Source organism: Xenopus laevis, chromosome 8L, assembly GCF_017654675.1.
Source record: "Xenopus laevis strain J_2021 chromosome 8L, Xenopus_laevis_v10.1, whole genome shotgun sequence".
Classification (NCBI taxonomy): Eukaryota; Metazoa; Chordata; class Amphibia; order Anura; family Pipidae; genus Xenopus; species Xenopus laevis.
In genome coordinates this window covers 42,054,545-42,077,520 of record NC_054385.1, presented here as the reverse complement: position 1 = coordinate 42,077,520, position 22,976 = coordinate 42,054,545, and the positions used below count along the sequence as shown (strand labels likewise).

Genomic DNA, 22,976 nt, shown 5'->3' with positions numbered 1-22,976 from the left:
TTAGTAGACATAATGACATAATGATCCCCCAGGTCCTGAGCATTGTGGATAAAAGTGAAAGTGGTGTATTGATGGCAGCGGAGAAAACACTAGTCATTAACCTACTGGCTAATGATTTGTTTATATAAGACTGGTTTGGGGTGAAAATAAACAATTAGAAGGAGATTATTATAGTATCCTATTAATGTTTCTTATCTTCATGAGCTCTAAAGCAATAATTAGTAATTGTGTTAAGGACCATTGATCCTACCTAATTTTCTGCTACACAGACAGCCTGACTCCTATGACAAGAGGGAGACTGAATAAAATACATCATCAAAACAGCCTTTTAAAAGGAATATAAATATATTTTTCAGTGCCAATCTGTATAACTAAACATTACACGTTGTTTACGGATGGTTTCCTCCCCATGCTGTTTCTAATCTTGCAGGTGAGCTGCTTTCCCAAGCCATTTAACAAAGACTTTGCTCTTGTCGTACGTGATTAATGTCTGCTATAAAGAATGTTGTATTGGTAATCATTGCTGCATGAGCGCTCAAGTTAATATTTAGCCCACCGAGGTGAGATAAGGAGAGAATTTGGGAGATATTTAGGAAAGCAAGAAAGACTAATTGTCTGGCTGAATAAGTCAGTGCTCACATCTACCCACATATAATCATTGCATGGCTCACAGGCTACTTTGTTAAATATTACTTAATGGGCATATATAAAAGGGGCAGGCAGGATGAGGTTCCATTCATTGCACTACTGGTATAGATTGCCTTTCATGAAATGGCACAAACTGTTCCAATATACCACTGTGAGTATAAGGTAATAAAGGGGGCACAGTGGTCTAGTAACCCACAGCAACCAATCCTATATTTGATTTAAAACAGCAGAGCAGCAAACACCTGCTACTGGTTGGCTGTTATGGGTAACTCACAGACATGAGAGGCATACCTCCCAACATTTTGGAAATAGAATGAGAGACAAAAAGAGTTGACATTTTTTTGAACACGCCCATTTGCGTGACCACACCTTCTAATTACCCTGTTCATTTTACAAAATGTGGCAGGTGAATGAAAGTTTTGAACACATTTCTGTGGTTTCATGTGTTATTATAGTTTTGCTAATGAAGGGGAATTGATGAACTACAAAGCAAAAATAAGTACTACCAAAATAAATACCAAAGTTGAAAAAAAGAAAATTAATGTAGGCAGTCCAAGGGTGCATGCACACAGTAACATAACCATAAGTTCCTCCAAAAAATAGCAAGTAAAAAAATACAACATTTTCGTGCCTGTTGGGACACTTACTCATAGGCTATGAAGGTGAATTGCCCTTTAAGCTGCAAGTCACAGTTTCCACAAGAGACCTGCTTATCTTAAATTGTTAAAATTGTATCTTTGCTTATCTTAAATTGTTACAATTGTTTAATTGTTACAAAAGTATCTAAGTGCACCTGGTGGCTGTTCTCTCTGCCAAAAGCCAACTAAAGAGATACTGACACCACAAATTAAACTCTTTTTCACATCTATCATAATACTTGGCTTTGAAAGAAACTTGTAACTTTGCCATAAAGTATTTGCACAAGACATTACCTGTCTGATCCCCCATGTTCCTGTATGAGGGGGCTGCCATATTTGTGCAGCAGGAGTCTGTTAGCATTAGAAACTTTAACTGAGAAGGGACAGTCAGGTTGGCAAAACAGTCAGGTTTAGAAACTTCAACTAACAATAACTTAGATAAACAAACCTCTCGTCAAAAAACTATCAACATGACCTATAGGTAACTTTTAATGCACATTCATATTTTAAAAAGTCGTTTTTTAGTATCAGTATCACTTTAAGTTAGAAACGTTGTATTTTTTCTGGCTGTTCAGTGCAGGAGATCAAAAAGAAAGTCGGCACATTTCAGTAACAATCTGGGACTGCGGGTTGAGCTGTCAAAATCGTGACTGTCCCGCAAAAAACTGGACAGTTGGGAGGTATGGGGTTCTGCAGAGATGGTTTCACACTGGTCTTCTGGCCCTGTCCATAGATGAAAACTTTTGGTTGGAAAAGCACTTTACAGACCTGGCCCTGGGGATTGTCAGCATTTTGGTAAACAAAGGGGGGCGCAATTAATGAAAAATATTGTTGTGGTTCGTTGCAATTTTATTTTCCAAATGTTGCAAACTACCACTAATAGCCCCTTGTCTCTCCTCTCCCTTTCTGTATAAGTTGGCCTGTGTGTGCAACTCTGCCAGGCTGGGGCTAAAGGTGCAGTAGCCTCACAGACACAACCTGACACCCTTGCAATGGGTGCCCAACTCCCATACCTGTTTGGACTTATTCTCCGTGCCTCATTTAAACAAGGAAGCCTTAGCAGTAATATTTTGGCACATTAGTCCATCTCCAGGAGTGAATGATCCTGATCACAAGCTAGCTACCTCGGAATGCATGTCAGGCTGAATGGTCGGCCCCCACACATTCTCACCTCACTAAATCTGGCTCTCATTGCGAAAAGTTTGGACACCCCTGCTTTACATGAAGCAAGGTTTTACACATGAGCTGCTTTATGCAATATATTTTTTAGAGACCTACATTATTCAGGGGTATAGTTTCCCTTTAATGATTGACAGGGCAGCCTGGGGCCCCGAAACACCTCTGAACAAGGGCCCAAACTAGGGGCAGGCACACAGAAGAGGTCCACTTTAAGTAAATATTTCCCTTTTACATGTCTTGCCTTGAACCACCATTTTGTGATGGTCTGTGTGCTGTCTCAGAGATCACCTGACCAGAAATAACACAGCTCTAACTGTAACAGGAAGAAGTGTGGAAGAAAAATACAGAACTCTGTCTGTTAATTGGCTCATGTGACCTAACAAGTATAGTTTATTTGGTATATTTGTGTGCTCCGTGAATCATATGATCCCAGGGGGCAGCCCTTATTTTTAAAATTGCAATTTTCTTTTTTTTATAATTACCCAATGGCACATACTACTAAAACGTATATTATTATGAAAATCCTCTATGCCCTGGGCATAGAGGGGGGGCAGACAATTACTTTCGCTTTCCATTCAGCACTTACTAGATGTCACTGCTCTCCTCACATTCCCCTGTTCTCTTCATCATTCGATTGTGTAGCGAGTGCATGGGGATGGACATCAGGCCCCCCATTCTGATGCACAAACAAGATTCTGAGATGATTCAAGGCTTGTCTTAATAACACTGTCCAAAAAATGGCTCCTGCCTGCTTGCTATAATTATGAATTCCCAGACTGAAGGAAACAAGATTCAAATCATTTATATAGTGTAATTATTATAAAGTTCATTTTGCTTGACTAATGTGATAAAATAGGATTTTGAATAGGTTTTTTTTTTTTATTTGAAAATGTTTTTTTTATTATTGTTTCTTTCCCCACATTACAAATAAAACAAAAGAAAATCCATTATACACAACAAACACAGAGAAGAAAAAAAAAAAAAGGGTGCTGATGATGTCTTAAGGGGCCAGTGCCCGTGTTTTACAGAGGGCAAGTACCAGTGTATTTATAAGATATAAGTGCCAGTGGCAGGCAGGTGCCACTTTTATAAAGGACAGTTACCCATGTTGTTGTCGTGAAAAGGTGACAATAGTATCCTAGAGAAATTGTAGGAAAATTGGAAGAGGAAAAAAAAAAGTTGGAAGAAGAGGAAAAAAAAAAAAATGGTGATAATATTGTTTAAAGGTGCAAGTGCCGACGGTATTATACAAGACCGGTGAGTGTATTATTTTAGTAGCCAATGTGATAGTATTGTTTAAAGTGCAAGTGCCGACAATATTATACAAGACCCATGATGTGTATTATTTTAGGGGCTGTGATAGTATTATTTAAAAATTGAATACGTTTTTTGGGTGACGGGTCCCCTTTAAATATACATACCAGTTTGATAAGATTCTTTAATATGCCAATTAATATGATATAAACTGTTGCTTAAGTATTCATTTTAGGGGTATAGTTTTCCTTTAAGCCGCTGACTTGAAGAGGTGAAATTCCAGTTTAATAACCAGAATTTCAGCTCTCATAGTTCCCAGGAGCGGCTTATTGTTGTCTCTGGTAACCTGCGGGGCACTGCTGCCATTGTCATTAGTCACTACAAGCTTATGTCCTTCCCACAATGTCACCAAATGTGCACAGGGTAGCCAGGGTGGCTAGGGAATCGGCCAGTTTGGCTGTGCTTTGCCAGAACACATCAATTAAATACAATGTCCGCTCCATGTACAATACCTCAGAAAACATATTAGTGACAATTTCTTGTGCCATCCGCTGACTTTTACTGATACTGCAACTTGGAAAAACATTTTTAAATGGGAAAAAGCTGACACAGTACCATGAAGAAATAACAAAATAATTAAGTTTCACAGCAATAAACTTATCTGTAGGAAATATGTCCCTGTAGTTTTGTGACTCGGGTTTAGCCAAAACCTTTATACAATTCACCTTTGAAAATGACATTTGCACATCTCACAACTTGCCATTGTACAAATTAAAATATCATAGTTTTTACAGGATAAGCAAATATTGATTTTATGTGGAATTATCAAAAATGGAGGTGTATTTATTAAATAGTGAGTTCTACCTTTCACCCCTTCATAAATATGCTTCCCATAATCCCATAGGAATGAATAGAAAGTGGATGATTATTTCTGTGGTAAATCTCACATTTTTATAAATCTGCCCCTTCGTGTAATTTCACATAAAATCAATTTTTTTTATCCCTCTGCTGCTTCTGATTCACTTCTGAGTCAACAGCAGTCAGCCTTGAATGCTTCTTCATCAGCTGGCTTATGTTACAGTTTTACAAAAGTCAGAACTAGCAGTGCAGAGGATAGGAAGGGACAGATACTGCAGCTATACATACAAATAATAAAAGTCAGAACTAGCAGTGCAGAGGATAGGAAGGGACAGATACTGCAGCTATACATACAAATAATAAAAGTCAGAACTAGCAGTGCAGAGGATAGGAAGGGACAGATACTGCAGCTATACATACAAATAATAAAAGTCAGAATTGGCAGTGCAGAGGATAGGAAGGGACAGATACTGCAGCTATACATACAAAAAATAAAAGTCAGAAGTAGCAGTGCAGAGAATAGGAAGGGGCAGATACTGCAGCTACACATACAAATAACAAAGTCAGAATTAGCAGTGCAGAGAATAGGGACAAATACTGCAGCTATACATACAAATAATAAAAGTCAGAACTAGCAGTGCACACACTAGGAAGGGACAAATACTGCAGCTTTACATACAAATAACTTTAAAAATCACTGATGATTTTATGTTAAGAATATATTGGAAAATTTGATTTGAATTGCAATGTCTTTGGCTAGACAAATCATTTATTTCAGGGTTTACCTTTGACTTAAAAAAAAGGCCTCCCTCCCAGTTCCAGGGTTAGTATGCAGGAGGAACATATTTGGCAAGTCTGGTGTTAGCTGCACAAATAACAAGCCTGCAGCAATATATGTGCTCTGGGAAGAGATTAAATGTGGGCAACAATGTTGTTGTATATCAGGTCTGAGCGTGGATCTAGATTCCAGACAAGATGACACTGACAGTCACACACACAGTCCAGGCGAGTGACAGTTGCAGTTCCAGCTCCAGACAGCAGTGTCCGGGTTTTACAGAAGGAGCCAGGTTCCCTTTCCGGAATGTCCAGTCCGGGTGTGACAGTGTGGGACAGGCTTGTAGCGATCAGTAGAGCACCTGCTCCCGGGATGGCACAGGTAAGAAGCCTCACATGTCTCACTGTAGCCCTGACACTCTGTGTATAATCCAGCATTGCCTTGCGGTGTGTGCCGCGAACTAGTCATTTGCTGCTGGCGAGATATTAGTCTCAGCCCCATATATTGCCCCCCGGAACTACTGTTACAGTACTGTGTAGTCTGAGGCTTTGCCTGGGGAAGACCTGCTGTGTACGGCAGTTTGTACAGGTGGGTGCTGACACTTATGCCTCTTGCACAGGACAGTATGGGATACATGAGATACCTTATGTTGTGTATAACCTGGGAATCTTGTTGCTGCTGAACTGGTAACCTAACTATAGTACTGCCTCTTGGGTGTGCAAATATCATAATATTGATAAATTGGAAGGGAACGCTGCTTTGTACAACTCAGCAGTCTCACATGTACAATAGGCAACCTGGAAAGCTTCTCTGTGACACCTGCTGGCTGTGCATGCTGGGACGTGTAGTTTAACAATACGGGATCCCTGTTTTCTAACATTAAAAGTGTATTTGTGATGATTTTATGCTGGTTAAGATCCTTGTGAATCGTTTTTATTTAAACCTCACTTGTTTGGGTGCCGTGGGTTCCTGGGTCCATCCTCTTGTTACCTACAGACAATAATCACCTTTGCCTCCCCCCAGTCTATTATATAGAGCAGCCACTGGCACGTTATTATAGCCCGGGTAACACCGTGGGTGCTGTGATTATGTGACTAAGGGCTCTGCTCCCCCAGGCAAGTTTCTCTTTGTGTGTCCAGACTCACATTCTCCTTGTTGTTTCGCTATAAATTGTGGTGTGACTGGTCACAGTGCCCCTGGCTTTCATCCCTCTTCTCTCCTATTGAAATGTGGATTCCTTCCAGGCTTGTAAAGCCCATGAATGGCCAGAAAACTCACAGCTTCTATCCTCCGTACAATGCCGCGGAATGTGTGTGTTTTTATTGTTTTAATCTGGAACATTGAAATTATGGGGCCCATTATCTGTTCTCCAACTACAAACCTTCTACAGGTCCTGGATATTGATAGTCGCAGTTACTGGAAAAAAAAGATTCTTTAAAGGAATCAAAAGGCAAGTGGTCATCCAATTTAAGGAGATCATGTAACCTGTAGCCAAGCAGAGAATCACTAAACTCCGAACTTTTATAAAAAAAAAAATCCACGACCAAACACTCCCATGCCCAATTTGACCTTTATTATTAATAACAAGATCGAATTAATCGGTTCTGGAAAAAACAGAAAAATTTGATTTTCTGGACTTTTTCCGCCAAATCTCTAGATTTTTTGGGGGTTTTGCCCGAAAACCCCAAATTTTTGGGGTTTTCTGACTAAACTCAGCTCAAACCACAATATCTTCAAATTGAGATTGGTGCCTCTCCTATTGACTTATACAGGACCTCGACAGGTCTGAGATGGTGGCTTTTAGGATTCTGGCTTTTTGCAGCATTGGGGTATTATAAATCTCGAAAAAATTAGTTTGTTTTTTTTTCCACAAAAAAATTCTAGTTTTTGTCCCAAAAAGTCCAACCAGATCAATTCAAGGTTTAGTAAATAACCCCCTTTATGTTGGGTCCACAAATTAAGGCAAAAAGGCAAAGTAGGACCACCAGCAGGGTGATCAGCCAAGGCTGCTGTAGGTACATTTTAGGACTAGGGGAGCCTGGAGAGAAATACTTTTTTTAATGTTTTTTTTTTTTTTTTTAAATATGCAGGCCCAGTGGGGGTAGGTAATGCTGGATAGCAGCAAAACTCTATCTGCACCCCAGTGACACTTACATAGTACCTACTATGTTGCTTGGTCTCCATAGAAGACAATATTATCAGATTCCTTTTTAATATGACTTAAAAAACTTTGTCAGATCCTGTTATAATTACAGTTATATATCTCACACCCAGAGCTTGCTTTTCCACACCTGTTTCATTCTAGGAAAGACTTTAAAAGAAAAAGCAAATCTCCCCTGAATGCCCTCTTACACTGACCTCCCCATCCATAAGTTCAGCCTTCTGACACCACAAGTTTGTAGTACAGGTAAGGGACCTGTTATCCGGAAACCCATTGTCCAGAAAGCTCCAAATTATTAAAAGGCTGTCTCTCATAGACTCCATTTTATCCAAATAATCCAAATTTGAATACATTATTTCCTTTTTCTCTTTAATAATAAAACAGAACCTTGTACTAAGATATAATGAATCCTTTTCGGAAGCAAAACCAGCCTATTGGGTTTCTTTGATGATTACATGATTACATGATTTACATGATTTTCTAGTAGACAAGGTATGAAGATATACATAAATTATAGAAAGATCCGTTATCCGGAAAACCCCAGGTCCCGAGATAACAGGTCCCATACTTGTTTCAGCCCAGACAGTTTTCATACCATGGCAATCGGTCTTTTAGTCGATCGGACAGGTTTAATATTAATATCTGCTACTGACGATAAATGGCTGACTGGCTACTATTTGTCAGACTTCCCTCAATTGCTGTCTGTCAATTAAAGGCCAAATTGTTATTTTTCCTACTTATTTTATCTGAATGGTTAATGGTAGATAGAGACTGAAATGAGTGACGTTCGTCGCACAAAGAATAAAATGTGCACATCTATGGTCAGCTTTACTGGGTGCTGTGGGTCGGCTCCCTGATGAGCTTGTGATTGTTACCCACAGGGCATATCGGACGGTGGTCTCTAGCTTTGCTAAGTCCAGTCCCGTGAAGAAGTAAACATGATAATTATGGCTTGAAAAATACAGTGCAGTTTGCAGCATGCATTAGTCAGCCATGAACCATGACATATTTACTGTACGCAACTTGGTTTGAAAAAAACAGTTTATCAAGTACAACTCCTCCAAATGACCCCTAGCACATATCCCTCCTGTTTTGATATTATATATATATATATATATATATATATATATATATATATATATATGTACCTCTACACACCTATACATAACAATCACATATTTATACAAAACAGACGGTAGATTACTGTATGTAATCCTGCATACAACGTTATCTCAAGGTTTGCAGCTAAACTGATAAACTGATGATCACTATATTCTGGTTTTTGCGTGTATAAGTTTCTATGTGCTGTGATTATATGTATCTCACCAGTAATGAAAGGAATGCAGCCTTAGTTAATGAACCCAGGGATGTTTCTACTAATTACTGACACTTAAAATAATGAGCATAAATCATCCGAGCTACTGGCAGGATACTGGGAACTGTAGGCCTGCAAGATCTGGAGAAACAAAGGTTACCTGTATCTACTTACAGAACGGCAAATATTCTAAAATAATTCTTTATCCAAATATTTCGGAAAAGGGTGATTTTGGTTCACGAAACTGAATATATGTAACATGCTTTCGGTTCATTGCTTTGCCTAAATGCACAGCACAGAAAGTTGTTTATTTCCCGACCATTGCACTGACACCAGTGATTTAGGTCTAGAGAATGTATTGGTGGTGACTGGATTGTGGACATAAGTGGGAGGTTCGGCGCAGCTCGAGGAACCAGTTCGACTGGCTATTGAAGCTCTAGTGGTGTTGCTGGAAGAGAAGAATAGATGTCATAGTGTCGATGGTTTTTTTTCTGTACATTGACGTTGACAGGAATAAAGGTGTGCAAACAGTGCAGAGGAGATAAGAGTTATTGCATTAAAATAGGTTTGTCATAATGAAAAATATGTTTGTTTTTCTTTTCCCTGAAACGTGGAACAGGACTGAAAGGGTATAACTGCCCTGAATTCTGGCTAGGCATACACTGCTAGCATTTTCCCAACAAACAGGTCACCCAAGTAGTATGGCACATTTGTCTATGGATCAACAACTGGAATATTAATTAAGTGGCTTGAGGCTTGATTTTCCCCACTAGTTTCACCTGGGAAGTACAGCCCTGTATGGCACTCTGTATATTGAAATATCTGCTCGTTTGGTGATCTTTCCCCACTACATCCCCCATCAGGTTGATCCGATTGTTTGCCCATCAAACCATTTAGAATCCAGGCTGTAAGGGTGAGACCCATATAACAAAATCTTCTTTAAACAATGTTATTATATGAAGTCTCCTTAATCAGCTATACACAGAGTGCAAAGATAGAAAATGAGAGGAATTATAGGAGGAGTTCAATAGAATGAGGATTATTCTCTCCTTTTCCGGTTTTGCAAGGCAATGCCTTGTGTCTGGTCTGAGGCACACTAATACCTTCTCAGGGGCGTAATTACAGAGGGAGCAGACCCTGCGGGTGCAGCAGCCCAGGAGGTATAGGCAGGGCCGCCATTAGAAATCACAGGGCCCCGTACAACAATTTCGGGGCCCCCAAGCCCCACCCCAGATCCCACCCACTCCACACCACAGTTAAAAGACCACACAGACATCAGCGCTAAAAAAAGGTACCCCCCACACACATACAAGTTATAAAAAGCTACTGATGGTAAGGGCCCCCCTACAAGTTGAAAAAAACATTGGTGCCAGGGCCCCTACAAAGGTTTTTTTTTTAAAAAAACATTGGTGCCAGGGCCCCCCTTACAAGTTCAAAAAAATTGGGGCCCCAGAGAATATTTTTAAAAAAAACATTGGTGCCAGGGCCCCCCCTTTCAAATCAAAAAAATTGGTGGCCCCAGAGAATATTTTTTTTAAAAAAACATTGGTGGCAGGGGCCTATAGAGTATTAAAATAATACATTGGTGGCCAGGGGATTAAAAAAAATAAAAAAACACAAATTGGTGTTCAGAGGAATTGAACCTGTGGCTTCAGTACTTCAACTTCGCCTTCTTTCGTGACTTTGGGTCTTTTCGCCGTTTCAGGGCTTCAATTTCGGCTGTTTTCGTAACTTTGTTTTTTTTTCACCGCTTCGGCTGTTCGGGACTTCAGGAGAGGCGAGGTGATGCAGCACGGCTTCGGCGCTGTCAAGGGCCCCCCTTCAGGCCCCGGCCTGGTACATCAGTACCCCTTTTGCCCCCCTGAGTCCCTAATTCATATACATATGTGTCCCTAATTCATATACAATTTTCTAGGCAGCAGATACATAGGAAAAGCCTGATACTAATACATAATACTTAACTATGCCAAAGACTGAATACTAAAGGTTGTATAGATTGTTATTAATACAGTTTATATAGCTCAACACTGAACCAAAGGCAGTATACTGTATGTTGCAAAGGACTGGTAGAAATTGTGAACTTTAGTACCCAGCAAAGACACTTGTGGGTTCAGCATTGTAAAAATTCTTTGCAATAAAGACTGATAATTCTTTACAGCAGGTTGTAAATATAATAATTATTATATAATGTTTGCAGATATACCATGATATGGCACAAAGTAGTCAACAGCTGAGTGATAGTTTTTGGGTTGACATCTCCAATTACAGGTAATGCACTTCAAAATACAGCAACACCCTTTTCTAAAGGAAATAATCAGACAGTACCTTGTACTTGCCCAGGCATAGGGTGGCAGAATTTTAGGGATGGCATGCTGCCCAGCTGTATAGCAATGGATTCGGAAGCAATGGGGACATGTGGGGGATTTGCTATCTCTTTAAATCTGGCACGAACCAGAAGGGGGGGGGGTGGAGAGTGTTCCTGGCCTAGGGGTGACTTATTCATAAATCCAGCTCTGCAGGTCTCAAGAATTCTGGTGAACAGTTTGCATAATTGTATTTATTTTTTTTACCTTTTAAGTGCTGCCCAGTGCCCACCGTAGCATAAAAGTGCCATAGTGCCAATGCCATAGGTTCTAATCTCCATGGTTTCTCTTTGATCTTCCCCACAATGGTTTTTTTTTTTTAGCTTTTTGTTCTAAAAAATATTATCTCAGTCATCTTAAACATGTGGTCGAAATGGCAACATTAGGAAGGGATGCATTGCTTGACTATAGCAATATATTTTTTTAATTTGCACTGATTGGTGAGAGGCTTTGAATGGCTTTGGCCTGTGTTCAAGGAGGCTGCAGATTCAGGGAACACTGTACTTTGTAGTCATTACATTACATCTAAGTTTTATGATATCTCTCCGTTTATGATATCCATCCGGCACTGCTTTTGGCACTCCTCCCCTCTGATCCAATTAATGGGTGCACCTAGACGACTGCACATGTGCAAATCAGAGAAGGCTACCCTTCCTCCCCCCTCAGACGGACAATTGGGGGGCTATGGGAGGTAATAAGGATTGTTAGAGACAGCCGCAGAGATATTTACAGTTCACGCAAGGCTAAAGAAGAGGCAGCAATATCTTCATAGACACAAGTGAAAAAAGAGGGAAATGATTAGACATTTAGAGCAAAAGCTATAAATAACTCTGGCAACATGGCAATAGAGATAAACTACATTAGAAAATGTAACCCCTGGCTCTTTATGTTGTTTAAGTAATACAGAGAAGTTACCCGTCTCTGGATGTTCCTGAAATATAACGTCCTTACTACCTAAATCCACTTCAGTGGCCCTTTGAATGGCTTTTGCTTTGAACTTCCTCAACAGGATTATATATCAGCCTTTTGTATTATTCAGTATAGTTCTGTATTTACTTGCGACAGCTCTAATCACTCATAATTACAATATTCCATCACCCTTTGTTGTTTTTATAAATGTAACTGGCTTCTTTAATTCTGCTTGCTGGCCATTGTTGGATTGGAAATCCTCTTTGTACCCAGTTATGGTTCCTAATTTCCTCATCACACAAGGTCTGGGCAGATGGTTGGTGTGACAATTAGGGGAAATATTTGGATTTAGATGTGAGAGTTGTTGGTGCTAAATATGCCGCAGTCTACATTTCCCAGAGGAAGGGAGGAGAGATTGTTTACCGGTTGGCCCAAATGATTTTTCTTTTAACTCTCTGAGGTTATCAACAACCAGCCAACTATGGATCAACTGGATCCAAGCTTTTTGCCACATGATATGTCATGCTATTTTATATTTAAGTTTTATCCTTCTTGCAACCAGAATAAGGTACGTGTCCATATAAACCCTTGCTGTTCAGAACAAGAAACATTTAACAAGTATACCATAAGGTCCATACCATATGATATTCTCCTTCTTGAGATATATATATATATATATATATATATATATATATATATATATATATATATATATATATATATATATATATATATGTATTTAATTAGATTTAGTAATGATGCGCCTAATTATTAAGCCTTGTGTTTAAGTTTTATGGTTTTGGTCAGAGGACCTTTATATCCCTACTGTTAGTTGTCTCAAGAAGGTAATGCAGAAAAGCACGGGGCAACATAAAATGAGGAACGAGCAACCTACTTAACTCCAGCTGTTGTTGAAGTAGAATGTTGGGGATTCAGCAACAGCTGGATGGGCATGCTTGACACGCAAAGGAAAATGTGACAATTCCACAAATTATATTTACAACAAAACTGGAATTGGTATGTTTCTGCATTGAAGCTGTGGGTTGGCTCTGTGCTGGAATATACTTGAAGCTGGACAGTGCACAGCAGTCTTGGTATATTGTCCGAGAAACCGTTTTCCTGAGTCAGCTTCTCAGCCATCCATAATGGCAACAGAGAAAGGCACCATGCCCAGGGAAACTATGCACTAAATAGACCCTAAATTCTTGGAGCAACGATGCATGTCCCTCAAGCCCCCGCATCTGAAAGGCTTTTCTCAGAAGTCTGTCATGAAGACAATGCATTTTCCTTGGAGTTTAGCAGTTGTTTGGAAATGCTGATCATTCTGTGTGGCTCCAGGAATTTTAATAATCAGGTTGCCCCAAATCTAAGGGACTGCAGCACACTGGTACTGGTCTTGCTATTAACAAGAGAAGATGTGATGGCTGACAAGCTTTATGTACTGTTTTTCATCATGCATTGAGCACTCAGGTAAATATCCTTATGGCTCTCTGATGTGAAATTCTGAAGTCTATATTTGGGGGTGATATATGGGGGGCAAAATTGTACCCAATGTAAATTCACCACCTGTCTACATATAAGGCAGAGACAAGATGCCTCTATATAAATAAGTGAATTGTGCGACTGGATGTTTGGAAGATATATGTTCAATAACTATCATTACTGCCTAAATAACTCGGGCTTTGGCACTATATTCTACAGTAATGTTTACTAATAGCCACTAGCTACTTCTTAATGAGGCTTGGGGGAATTCCCCCAGTCTAGCAATGGAATGTGGGTTTTATGTTGGAGTTTCTATGAATAGTTATATGTGTACGATATTGAGATAAGTATGCACCAGTAACACAGTCCAAAACCACTCATGTTATTTATTTGAGATACCGTGAGTGCCTATTATGGATCCAAAACTGTCAAATGCTCCATAGTGGTCTTTGGGGGGTTATGTTTGCTCTAGGTACAATCACCTATAACAACCAATCAGCAGGTAACATTTACTGCTCACCTTGTTTATAAAAAGGTAAAATAACCTATATTCCTGGCTGCTATGGGTTACTGCACCGGGCAAACTTTATTACATTGGGGGGGGGGTCAATATGATATCAATTTAATATTACTTGATAAGCAAATATAACAGATCCATCTTTATGTTTGCTGTTATTTATAACTCCTGCATCTGCCCTGTGTCTTACTTGGAGTAATGCAAAACCATTTGAAATATGATCCATGTATTTTCTAGATATTATGAATTAAAAATGATATCCAGTACTTTTTCTGGAGAAATAACATTAGTCTTTGCTATCCACCTCTTAGCAACATGTCTCTCTACATTCTTTGTAAGTCATATTGTTTGATGGATAGTTAGCAATAATACATCTCTGGCCTATAACTAAATGATTTATTAGAGCTAAAAGGCTTAACAAAAGTCTATGACACAGAGCTGCATGTAGATGGATAAAATACTACGGGGGGGCTATTGACGGGTAACTTGATTATATTCAGAAACAGCACAGAAGGTTTCATTGATATTTTATACTGGTTTCTTATTTCCATAAGAAAAAATTTTGCCGCCTGCGAAATGTCGCAGACGCCCATTAAAGTCTATGTCTATGTTAAATGAGCCGAGACGTAACAATAACATTTATATAAAAAAAACATACTGTGAAATGTTTCCATGAATGTATAGAAGGTTTTTTATGGTAGTGTCTGTGCAGTAGCTGGTGTGGGGACAGGGGATTGTTGCAATGTTGCAAACATAATATTATGCTTAAAGACAATAAAAGTTTTTTTTTTTTTATTTCATGGAACCTGAAATAGCTTTGATGTTTGTGCACTTTACTGAAATACTTAACCAGTCTGTTTAGGCGCATACAATTTGACTACATTTTGTGATATGAATCAACTGCATTTTATTTCTTATTTTTATCTGTAGGCAGCTGTTTAAGATTACCTAAACAGCTACCCAGAGTTCACTGAGCATGTGCACTAACAAAATGCAAGATGGGGAGCTCCTGTGATAACTCAGAAGGACTGGCTTATTCATTTAAACATATAGGTTTGGGATCCACTATCCGGAAACCCATTATCCAGAAAGCTCCAAATTATGGAAAGGTTGTCTCCCATAGACAAACAAACACATTGCCACTTTGCAGACTTTGTTGCCTGACATGGATTAAAATGCTATCAGATCATGAGCAAAGTCTAGCACCACAGATTATCAGCATGGGAAGGTACTTAGACATATAGGCCATGGCTAAGTTCCATAAATTCCACAAAGCTTAAAGGGATCACAACTCCCCTGCTTGCACTAAGCAGCTAAATCTTATTATACAATTAGACAACCCTTCCCATGTGATTGTGCTTAGGGCAGCACTGGTAGGGTGTACTCTAGTATTTTGTGGGCATGGGGACTTTACTGATTTAAAATACAGCTTGATTTGCATGATTGACTGGCATGTTTCTGGGAAACTGTCCCAAATGTTGGTACATATGCTATGCTTGTTGGCACGTATACTTGTCTTGCTGTACATCCTAGAGCAATTATCTACAGTGCGGAAATATTTATAATTCAATAGAGCCAATTTATTCTGATACGGTCAAGGCATCTCCTTCACTACTGAATAAGTGGGAATCAGAGGGTATTACAATAAACCTTGGGCCAAGACTGTTACAAAACAGGGGCCTACTAACAAATAGCCTACAAAGTCTGACCACTGTCTTAGGGCACCATTATAGGCTGCCACCCTGTTGACACTGTACAGCCTGCAGTAGGTAAAATCACTCATGTTACACAGCACAGGGGACAGTGGAGTATCAATAAGGGATTTATGCAGACCCTGTGGTCAGGGCCGCCATTAGGGAGACACAGGGGGTACTCCTGTACGAGGCCCAGGTCTAAAGTGCAGCACAGCTGGGCCCCCCTTGGCAACGCCCAAACCGCTCCGCCTCTTCAGAAGTCCTGAACTGCCGAAAAGCCGAAGTCCCGAAAAGAGCCAAACTGCTGAAGCCGCAGAAAGACCCGAAGTCATGAAAAGAGTCAAACTTGAAGTCCCGAAGCGCGAAAAGACTCAAACCCAAAGAATTGAAGTCCTGAAGCCACGAGTTCAGTTTTACTGAACACCAATGTGTATTTTTTTAAAGCCCTACCTACCAATGTATTATATTAATACTTCATACACACCTGCCACCAATATTATTTTTAACTTGTAAGGGGGGGCCCCAGCGCCAAAATATTTTTTAACTTATGGGGGGCCCTGAGCTCCAATGATTTTTTAAAAAAACATTTATGGGGGTCCCTGGTGACAATGTTTTTTTTTTAAAAAACTTTTATGGGGGCACTGTTTTTAGTGCTGATGTCCGTGTGGTCTTTTAACTGTGGTGTGGGGTGGGCGGGATCTGGGGTGGGGCTTGGGGGCCCGAAAATTTTGTTGTTATGGGGCCCCGTGATTTCTAATGGCGGCCCTGCCTGTGGTTGTGGAAGAGGAGCCGGAAGTATAGAAATGTGGTTTTGGTAGTATTTAGTTAATATGGGTAGACTGTTATATATGGTTATATATGAATTAGATTTTCATATAAACATTTAAAAAGAATAAAATAAAGGGTTTTAATTGCTATTTTTAGGATTTGGTCAAATGTTTGCTGTAGAAAATAATGTTTAAGTCTATATGATCTTTATACCTACTGATTACCTTGATAAATAAATATGAAAAATATTTTCCCTATGCCTGGGGTACCTTTAGCGCCTTGCAGCAGTGCCAGATCTTATGAACACATAACCTGCTGGGTACACTGCACATGGGCTGGCCACAGAGGGCAGGGAGACTCACTGATTTGCTGTTTGTTTTGGTGTATATGAAACATGGATAAAATGTGTCAGACAGCAATTTGTTAGGATCATTTCCATTTATATTGGCACCCATTCCTATGGGAAATTGCTTTAGGGAAAAGAGAATGCGCTGGTGAATGAAAGAGGAGATTATTTTTTTAAAATAGGGATCCCAAACCTTTTGAACCCGTGAGCAACATTCAGAAGTAAAAGGAGCTGGGGAGCAACACAAGCATGAAAAATGTTCCTGGGGTGCCAAATAAGTACTGTGATTGGCCATTTGGTATCTTGACAGCGCTATATAAATAAATGATGATGATTTGGTAGCACCTATGTGGATTGTCAACCTACATTGAGACTCTGTTTGGCAGTACACCTGGTTTTTATACAACCAAAACTTGTCTCCAAGCCAGGAATTCAAAAATAAGCTCCTGCTTTGAGGCTACTGGGAGCAACATCCAAGGGGTTGGGGAGCAACATGTTGCTTGTGAGCTACTGGTTGGGGATCACTGCTTTAAAACAAATACAGCTATGGGACCTGTTATCCAGAATGCTGGGGAACTTGCTTTCGGGATCTTTCTGTAATTCTGAACCTCATACCGTAAGTCTACTAGAAAATCATATAAACATTAAACAAACCAATAGGCTGGTTTTGCTTCCAATAAGGATTAATTATATCTTAGTTGGGGTCAAGTACAAGGTACTGTTTTATTATTACAGAGAAAAAGGAAATTTGGATTATTTGATTACAATGTAGTCTATGGGAGATGTTCATACCGTATTTCTGAACTTTCTGGATAATGGGTTTCTGGATAACGAATCCTATACCTGTACTGACAAGAGAAGGTAACCAAAACATGGAGACTTGGTGCTGCAACTGGTGGGCTATAACATATATCTGTGGAGTACTACCCAGGTCATTCAAGGTGGCACCATGAAGCAGATGCTGTAATTTTTCAGCATTCCATGTCCCATGCCCAACGTGCTGGGTGCCAATGTGTGAACTAGCAGGAAAGTGCCACATTGTGTGTGGAGTACAAACAACTTTGCTGCTTGATACCAGGGGGCAGATTCGCTAACCAGCGAAAAATTGCCAGCGACCGCTTCTCATCCATCGCTAATTCATTAAAATGCGGAGTTTCGTCATGGGTGCTGAACGATGGCGACTTTTCGCTAGCGTTACTTCACCAATGCGAGCAATTCAAAGCAAAGATTCGCTAGCATTCATTTCTGCCTAGCGAAACTTTGCTAGAGGTCTTGCGCTCAGGTTAATTTGCATACGACAGAAAATTTGAAGTTGAATTTGTCTTTATGTTATATGTTGCAGCAAATACATTACATTTCCACTGTTAATTAAGCATGTCCAGGGAACCTTAATAAAGACAATGTAATAATGTTATAATACCCTACACATGAGCCCAGTGTATAGTTAATTTTCCATATGTTAGAAAATGTATTGGGGAAACCGGTTACCCCAAAAAATTTTTTAGGACTTTTGCAGCCTATCACTCTGATAAAAGGAAAAGACACCAGTGTTTTTTGAACTATGCTTTTTCGACGAAAGAATATGATGTAAGTAACAGAAGATTGAGGTAGATATTTGCTCACCAGTGCACTTCACCTGGTCTGAGCTGGTGAAGGCAAGTCTGGCAAAAGAGTAAAATCCACATTTCAGTGAATTTGTGGAGTAATGTCCATTCGCCAGAGCGAATTGTTGCCAGGCGATAGAGTGCGAATGAGCGCTAGCGCCTATCTCTTTCGCTAGCGAATTGGCGTCTGCGCCCATTAGTAAATTACCGATGTCCCTGCAGGCGGTAATGCTGGCGAATTGTCGCCAGAGTTTGCCATTTCGTCCTTTAGTAAATCTGCCCCAGGACTCTTGCTAAAGATATTCCTTGGAAGAATCCCTTGCTTTTTATATTCATATGCTAGGCATCATCTGCTCCCTCATTTGTACATTACAAACCTTAAAATTACCCCTAACGCTGGCCATAGATGCGAAGATTCGTTAGATTTTTGAATGGTGGTAGAGTCCCAACATTTTTCATACCATGGTGATCGGTCCAGCCAGCAGGACAGGTTAAAAGATTTATATCGGCTACCGATAATATCTCTGCATGTATTGCCTATCTGACAATATCAATGGGAGAGACTGTCACTAGTATTTGTCCGACATAACTTTCATACGATTGCTGTCTGTCAGTTAATGGCCAGAACATCGTCTGATTTCTTTTTTCCTACTTATTTTAATCTGAATGGTTAATCGTAGATTGTTAGACTGTGTTCGTCGCACAAAGAATAAAATCTGCATGTCTATGGCCAGCGTTATGCTGCAGTCAGTGAAATATAACCCATAGTGCTCTGTGAAGCATTGCCTTCATACTATCCCTTTCAGGTTCTGTACAGTGCTTGTGCAAGCTAGAAGAACACTACACTAAAGTGTCATTAACTCTGTCATTAAACTATTTACATTGCACACAAAATCCTAATTGTTTTGTTTTAAGTGTATGCCTTGGGATTGTTTTCTCTTGCCACCTCTCTATGGAAGTTGTGTTTGCATTCCTACCTCTGCATATTGGGTACTTACAAGTAGAGAGCTGCTGCATTGTCATACACCGACCTGATGTGTAACACGTCTATATTATATAATGATGTTATAGTTGAGGTGTCTTTCTCTTTAAGCTAGTTTGGCATGCAGCCCTTTCCACACCCTCTTATATTTGATGTCTATGGACTATGTGCTGCTGGCACTTTTTTCACTTCATATTTGCCTTGTTCCTCCTCTGTATTTATTTTCTTTTAGTGCCACACCTGAAAAATCAGGATCTGCATGAGCCTTAATGGCAGTCAGCTCCCCCAGTCTATTCCAGTACTAATGTGCACTGTCTGGTGTAAGAGCCTACACCTACACTGTAAATAACAAGGTTAACCAACTCCAAACATTGTGCAAGAGTTTCCCTTGTTACCTGCAGAATGCATTGACGATAACTGTCCCTTTTGATAGGAGAGCAATGTGTCATACTTCACTTTATTTCAGATCACATTACAGGGTGCAGATCGCACTTATTTACTAAGAAGGAGGCAAACAGATGGCTGCAGTTTTTGGAATCTGTTGGTTCACTTGCAGATGCCCAATTATAGGGCAAAAATTGTCAGTGATGTCATCAAGATGGCAGCCATTGCTACAGGTCTGGACTGGGATTGAAAATAGGCCCTGGCATTGCTAGTACACAGAGGCCCAAACATCCCCTACCAGCCAACTAAATCTTACAGCAGCCACTCTGGCATTTTCCAGAACCCACAGATTGCCAGTCCATGCCTACATTGCTATTAGGGTTGCCACCTGTCCGGTTTTGACCGGGACTGCCTGGTATACCAGTGAGTGCCACAGAGCTATCCTCTTCCGGCTTCTTCTTGTTTCAAATTTCCTGGGGCAAACGCATGTGCAGTTGAATGAAATAGCCAGCTTTTTAGTTAAAGTTCAGCTTTTCGTCCTATTGGACATGCGAAGCCACGCGAAGAAAGAGGAAAACGGAAGAGGATCGCTCCGTGGTGCTCACTGGTATAACCCCGGGCCGGTGCAGTTTTCTGCTGATAGGAGCACCGGCCCAGGGTTTGAGGTAAGTCAATACAATCACTTGGGGGTGTCTAACATTTGGCACCCCCAAGTGCAGGATGCCTTTCCTTCTCCTTTAAAATACATTAGTGTTGCAAGTGGGTGTGAAGGGTGGATCACAGATGTAATCTCAGCTCAGCCAATAGCCAGTATTTAAAGAAAATTGCTTGTGTTGAATATGTAAGAACTCTGATTATATTGTTTGAAGTTGTATTTGTCTACAGGGTTTACTGACATAGCCAATTAACATCTCATTAAATGCAATTGGTTGGCAGTCAGTGCAGCAACTTCTATTTATTAGTACTGTCCCTGTCCTTGTATATGATCTGCTAACCTTATTAACCTTATCCTGTAGCCTAAAAGCATTTACATTTCAGTAAAAGCTTGAAATAAAGTTAAATCAGTGTTGCTCCCTCCTCTTTTTTAAGATCTGTTTCACTATTTTAATCAAGTTATTATTTTGAGAAATGTATTTCAGTGCAGAATTCTGCTGGAGTAGCACTATTAACTATGAACTGATTCATTTTGAAAAATAATTTTTTTCCCATTACAGTATCCCTTTAAATTGGTCTGAAACCACTCCCTCATTAATAGATATCCAGTCTCTTTTAAATAACCTCTGCTGGCAAGAAGCAATAAGGATTAAATCAACTGATCCCCTTCATAAACTAATATTTACGAAACTTGGTCAATATTCTGGGATCAAATTGATTCTAACCTTAAATCACGTATCCTTGACTTGCTACAGATATAACCTAACCTATATGTTCATTAAATTTAGTTTTCTAATTACTTTGCATTCCTTACTATATGATTTTACAATTTATGATATCAGTTAAATATTTACCAAGTTTTGTTAGGTTGTTAGATTTAGTATTAGTTTATTTTTTTATTAATCTGGTAAAATGATTAAGTGGCTCACCAGTTTTCATTGCTATTGGTTTTTTTTTCTCAATGTCTGGAGTCACAGCAAACTATATGCCTCATAGTACAACTTTGTACATTTTTTAAAATCTTGCTTGATTTTGGAAAATCCAATAAAAACATTTAATCCGAAAGGGGTCCATATTCTGCAGTGATGTATAAATTGGGTTTCACATATGGTTTTGCACTTCTGGGAACTGAATGTTTTGTTACAGTGTTAGCTGGAATCTCCAGCCATAAAGTATGACAGAACTGCTGCTTTGGGAGAGAATGGCAGTTTCATTCTTTAAACATTCATTAAGGGGGTTATTTATTGAGTTTCGACTTGTGTTTTCCACGAAAAATTAGAGTATTTCAAAAATAGATTTTCATGTTAAAAAAAATGCAATTTATTTGATTTTTGTTAAAAAATAACTAAATATTTCGAGATTTAGTATCATGACCCTGGAAACAGCTCAAATCCAAAAATAAACCATCAATGGCAGTGGTCCCTTTAACCATTTAAAGATGTTAATAGCCTTTTTGATGTTTGAGTTCTTTTCTGTAGGTTTTGCTCGAAAACAAGATCAATTTCAGTTTTCGGGTTAAGTTTTTTACATTCTGACATTTTCTTAAATTAGAAACCATTCGAGTTGTGAGTTCATTCAAGGTCAAAAAAAGCTCAGATAGCTCTATAATTCGACCTTTGATAAATAACCCCCTAAATGTCCCTATCCAAGCACCGTTTCAATATTTAAAGGTGGTCAGAAGGAGGAACCAAGAGGAACCTCATTTAAGACTTGGCCTGTGTATTCAGTTTACATTTTTTGAACTATGTTTTCCAAATGCTTGATGCTTCATAAAACTCCAGATATTTGTTTGGGCACTTTTGGAAGTTGAGTTTTTTTTAGCGCTATTGGCCCTCAGTTTTTATTTGCAGTAAAGTTTCCTTTGTAAATGGAGCAGAAAACACTCACCACCAAAAAGCATTCCATGTCATTACAGACCTGTCTGTTGACGTAAATTCTCATAAGGAATTTGGTTTTCCACAGCAAGAAAAACAGGGGATACTCAGTGTTATGAGATCTGATTTCTATTTCAAAAGAAAATAAGTAAATAATAATATGAAACATAAGAGTGGACTTTGGGAAAGTGGAGGTGGGGCTTGCCTTATTTAGGGCTATATTTGGTTGGTACATCAGTATATCTAAAGGCTCATATGACTCAGCATGGTCACAGAACTGTTCTGATACTTTTCAGTATCTAATTATATTTATTGGAAAGAAGCCTGTAAGAACAGTTCCTTTCGAAGTCTGCACTTCATTAAAAGCACTTAAACAGATGGGTTTTTAGCCACTCTTGTCACTAAATGCAAAATCAGTGGGAGCAAAATATCTTTCGGTTGCAGGAGTTCAGAAAAGAAAATGTTTATTCCCAAATTACGCCTGAATAAGTTGGATATAGACCATCTGCTCAGAACATCTTTAAAATGTCACTGCGGAAATATTAAGATTAGGGGGAAGAAAGGGGTTATT

At 39.4% G+C, this 22,976-nt stretch overlaps 1 protein-coding gene across 4 annotated transcripts in view; it reads left to right on the top strand.

Annotated features, from left to right (window-relative positions):
• Positions 1-5,499: 5,499 nt before the first annotated feature.
• Positions 5,500-22,976, top strand: part of LOC108698393 (synaptotagmin-like protein 2) — a 60,884-nt gene continuing 43,407 nt past the window's right edge. Inside the window, exon 1 of one of the 4 annotated variants that reach the window (XM_041572734.1) lies at positions 5,500-5,733. The gene's annotated coding sequence lies outside the window, so the exon portion shown is untranslated. Of the gene's footprint in view, positions 5,734-5,916; positions 5,941-13,545; positions 13,571-22,976 lie in introns of those variants that run through there. The other 3 variants (XM_018229829.2, XM_041572733.1, XM_041572732.1) reach the window with 3 other exon arrangements.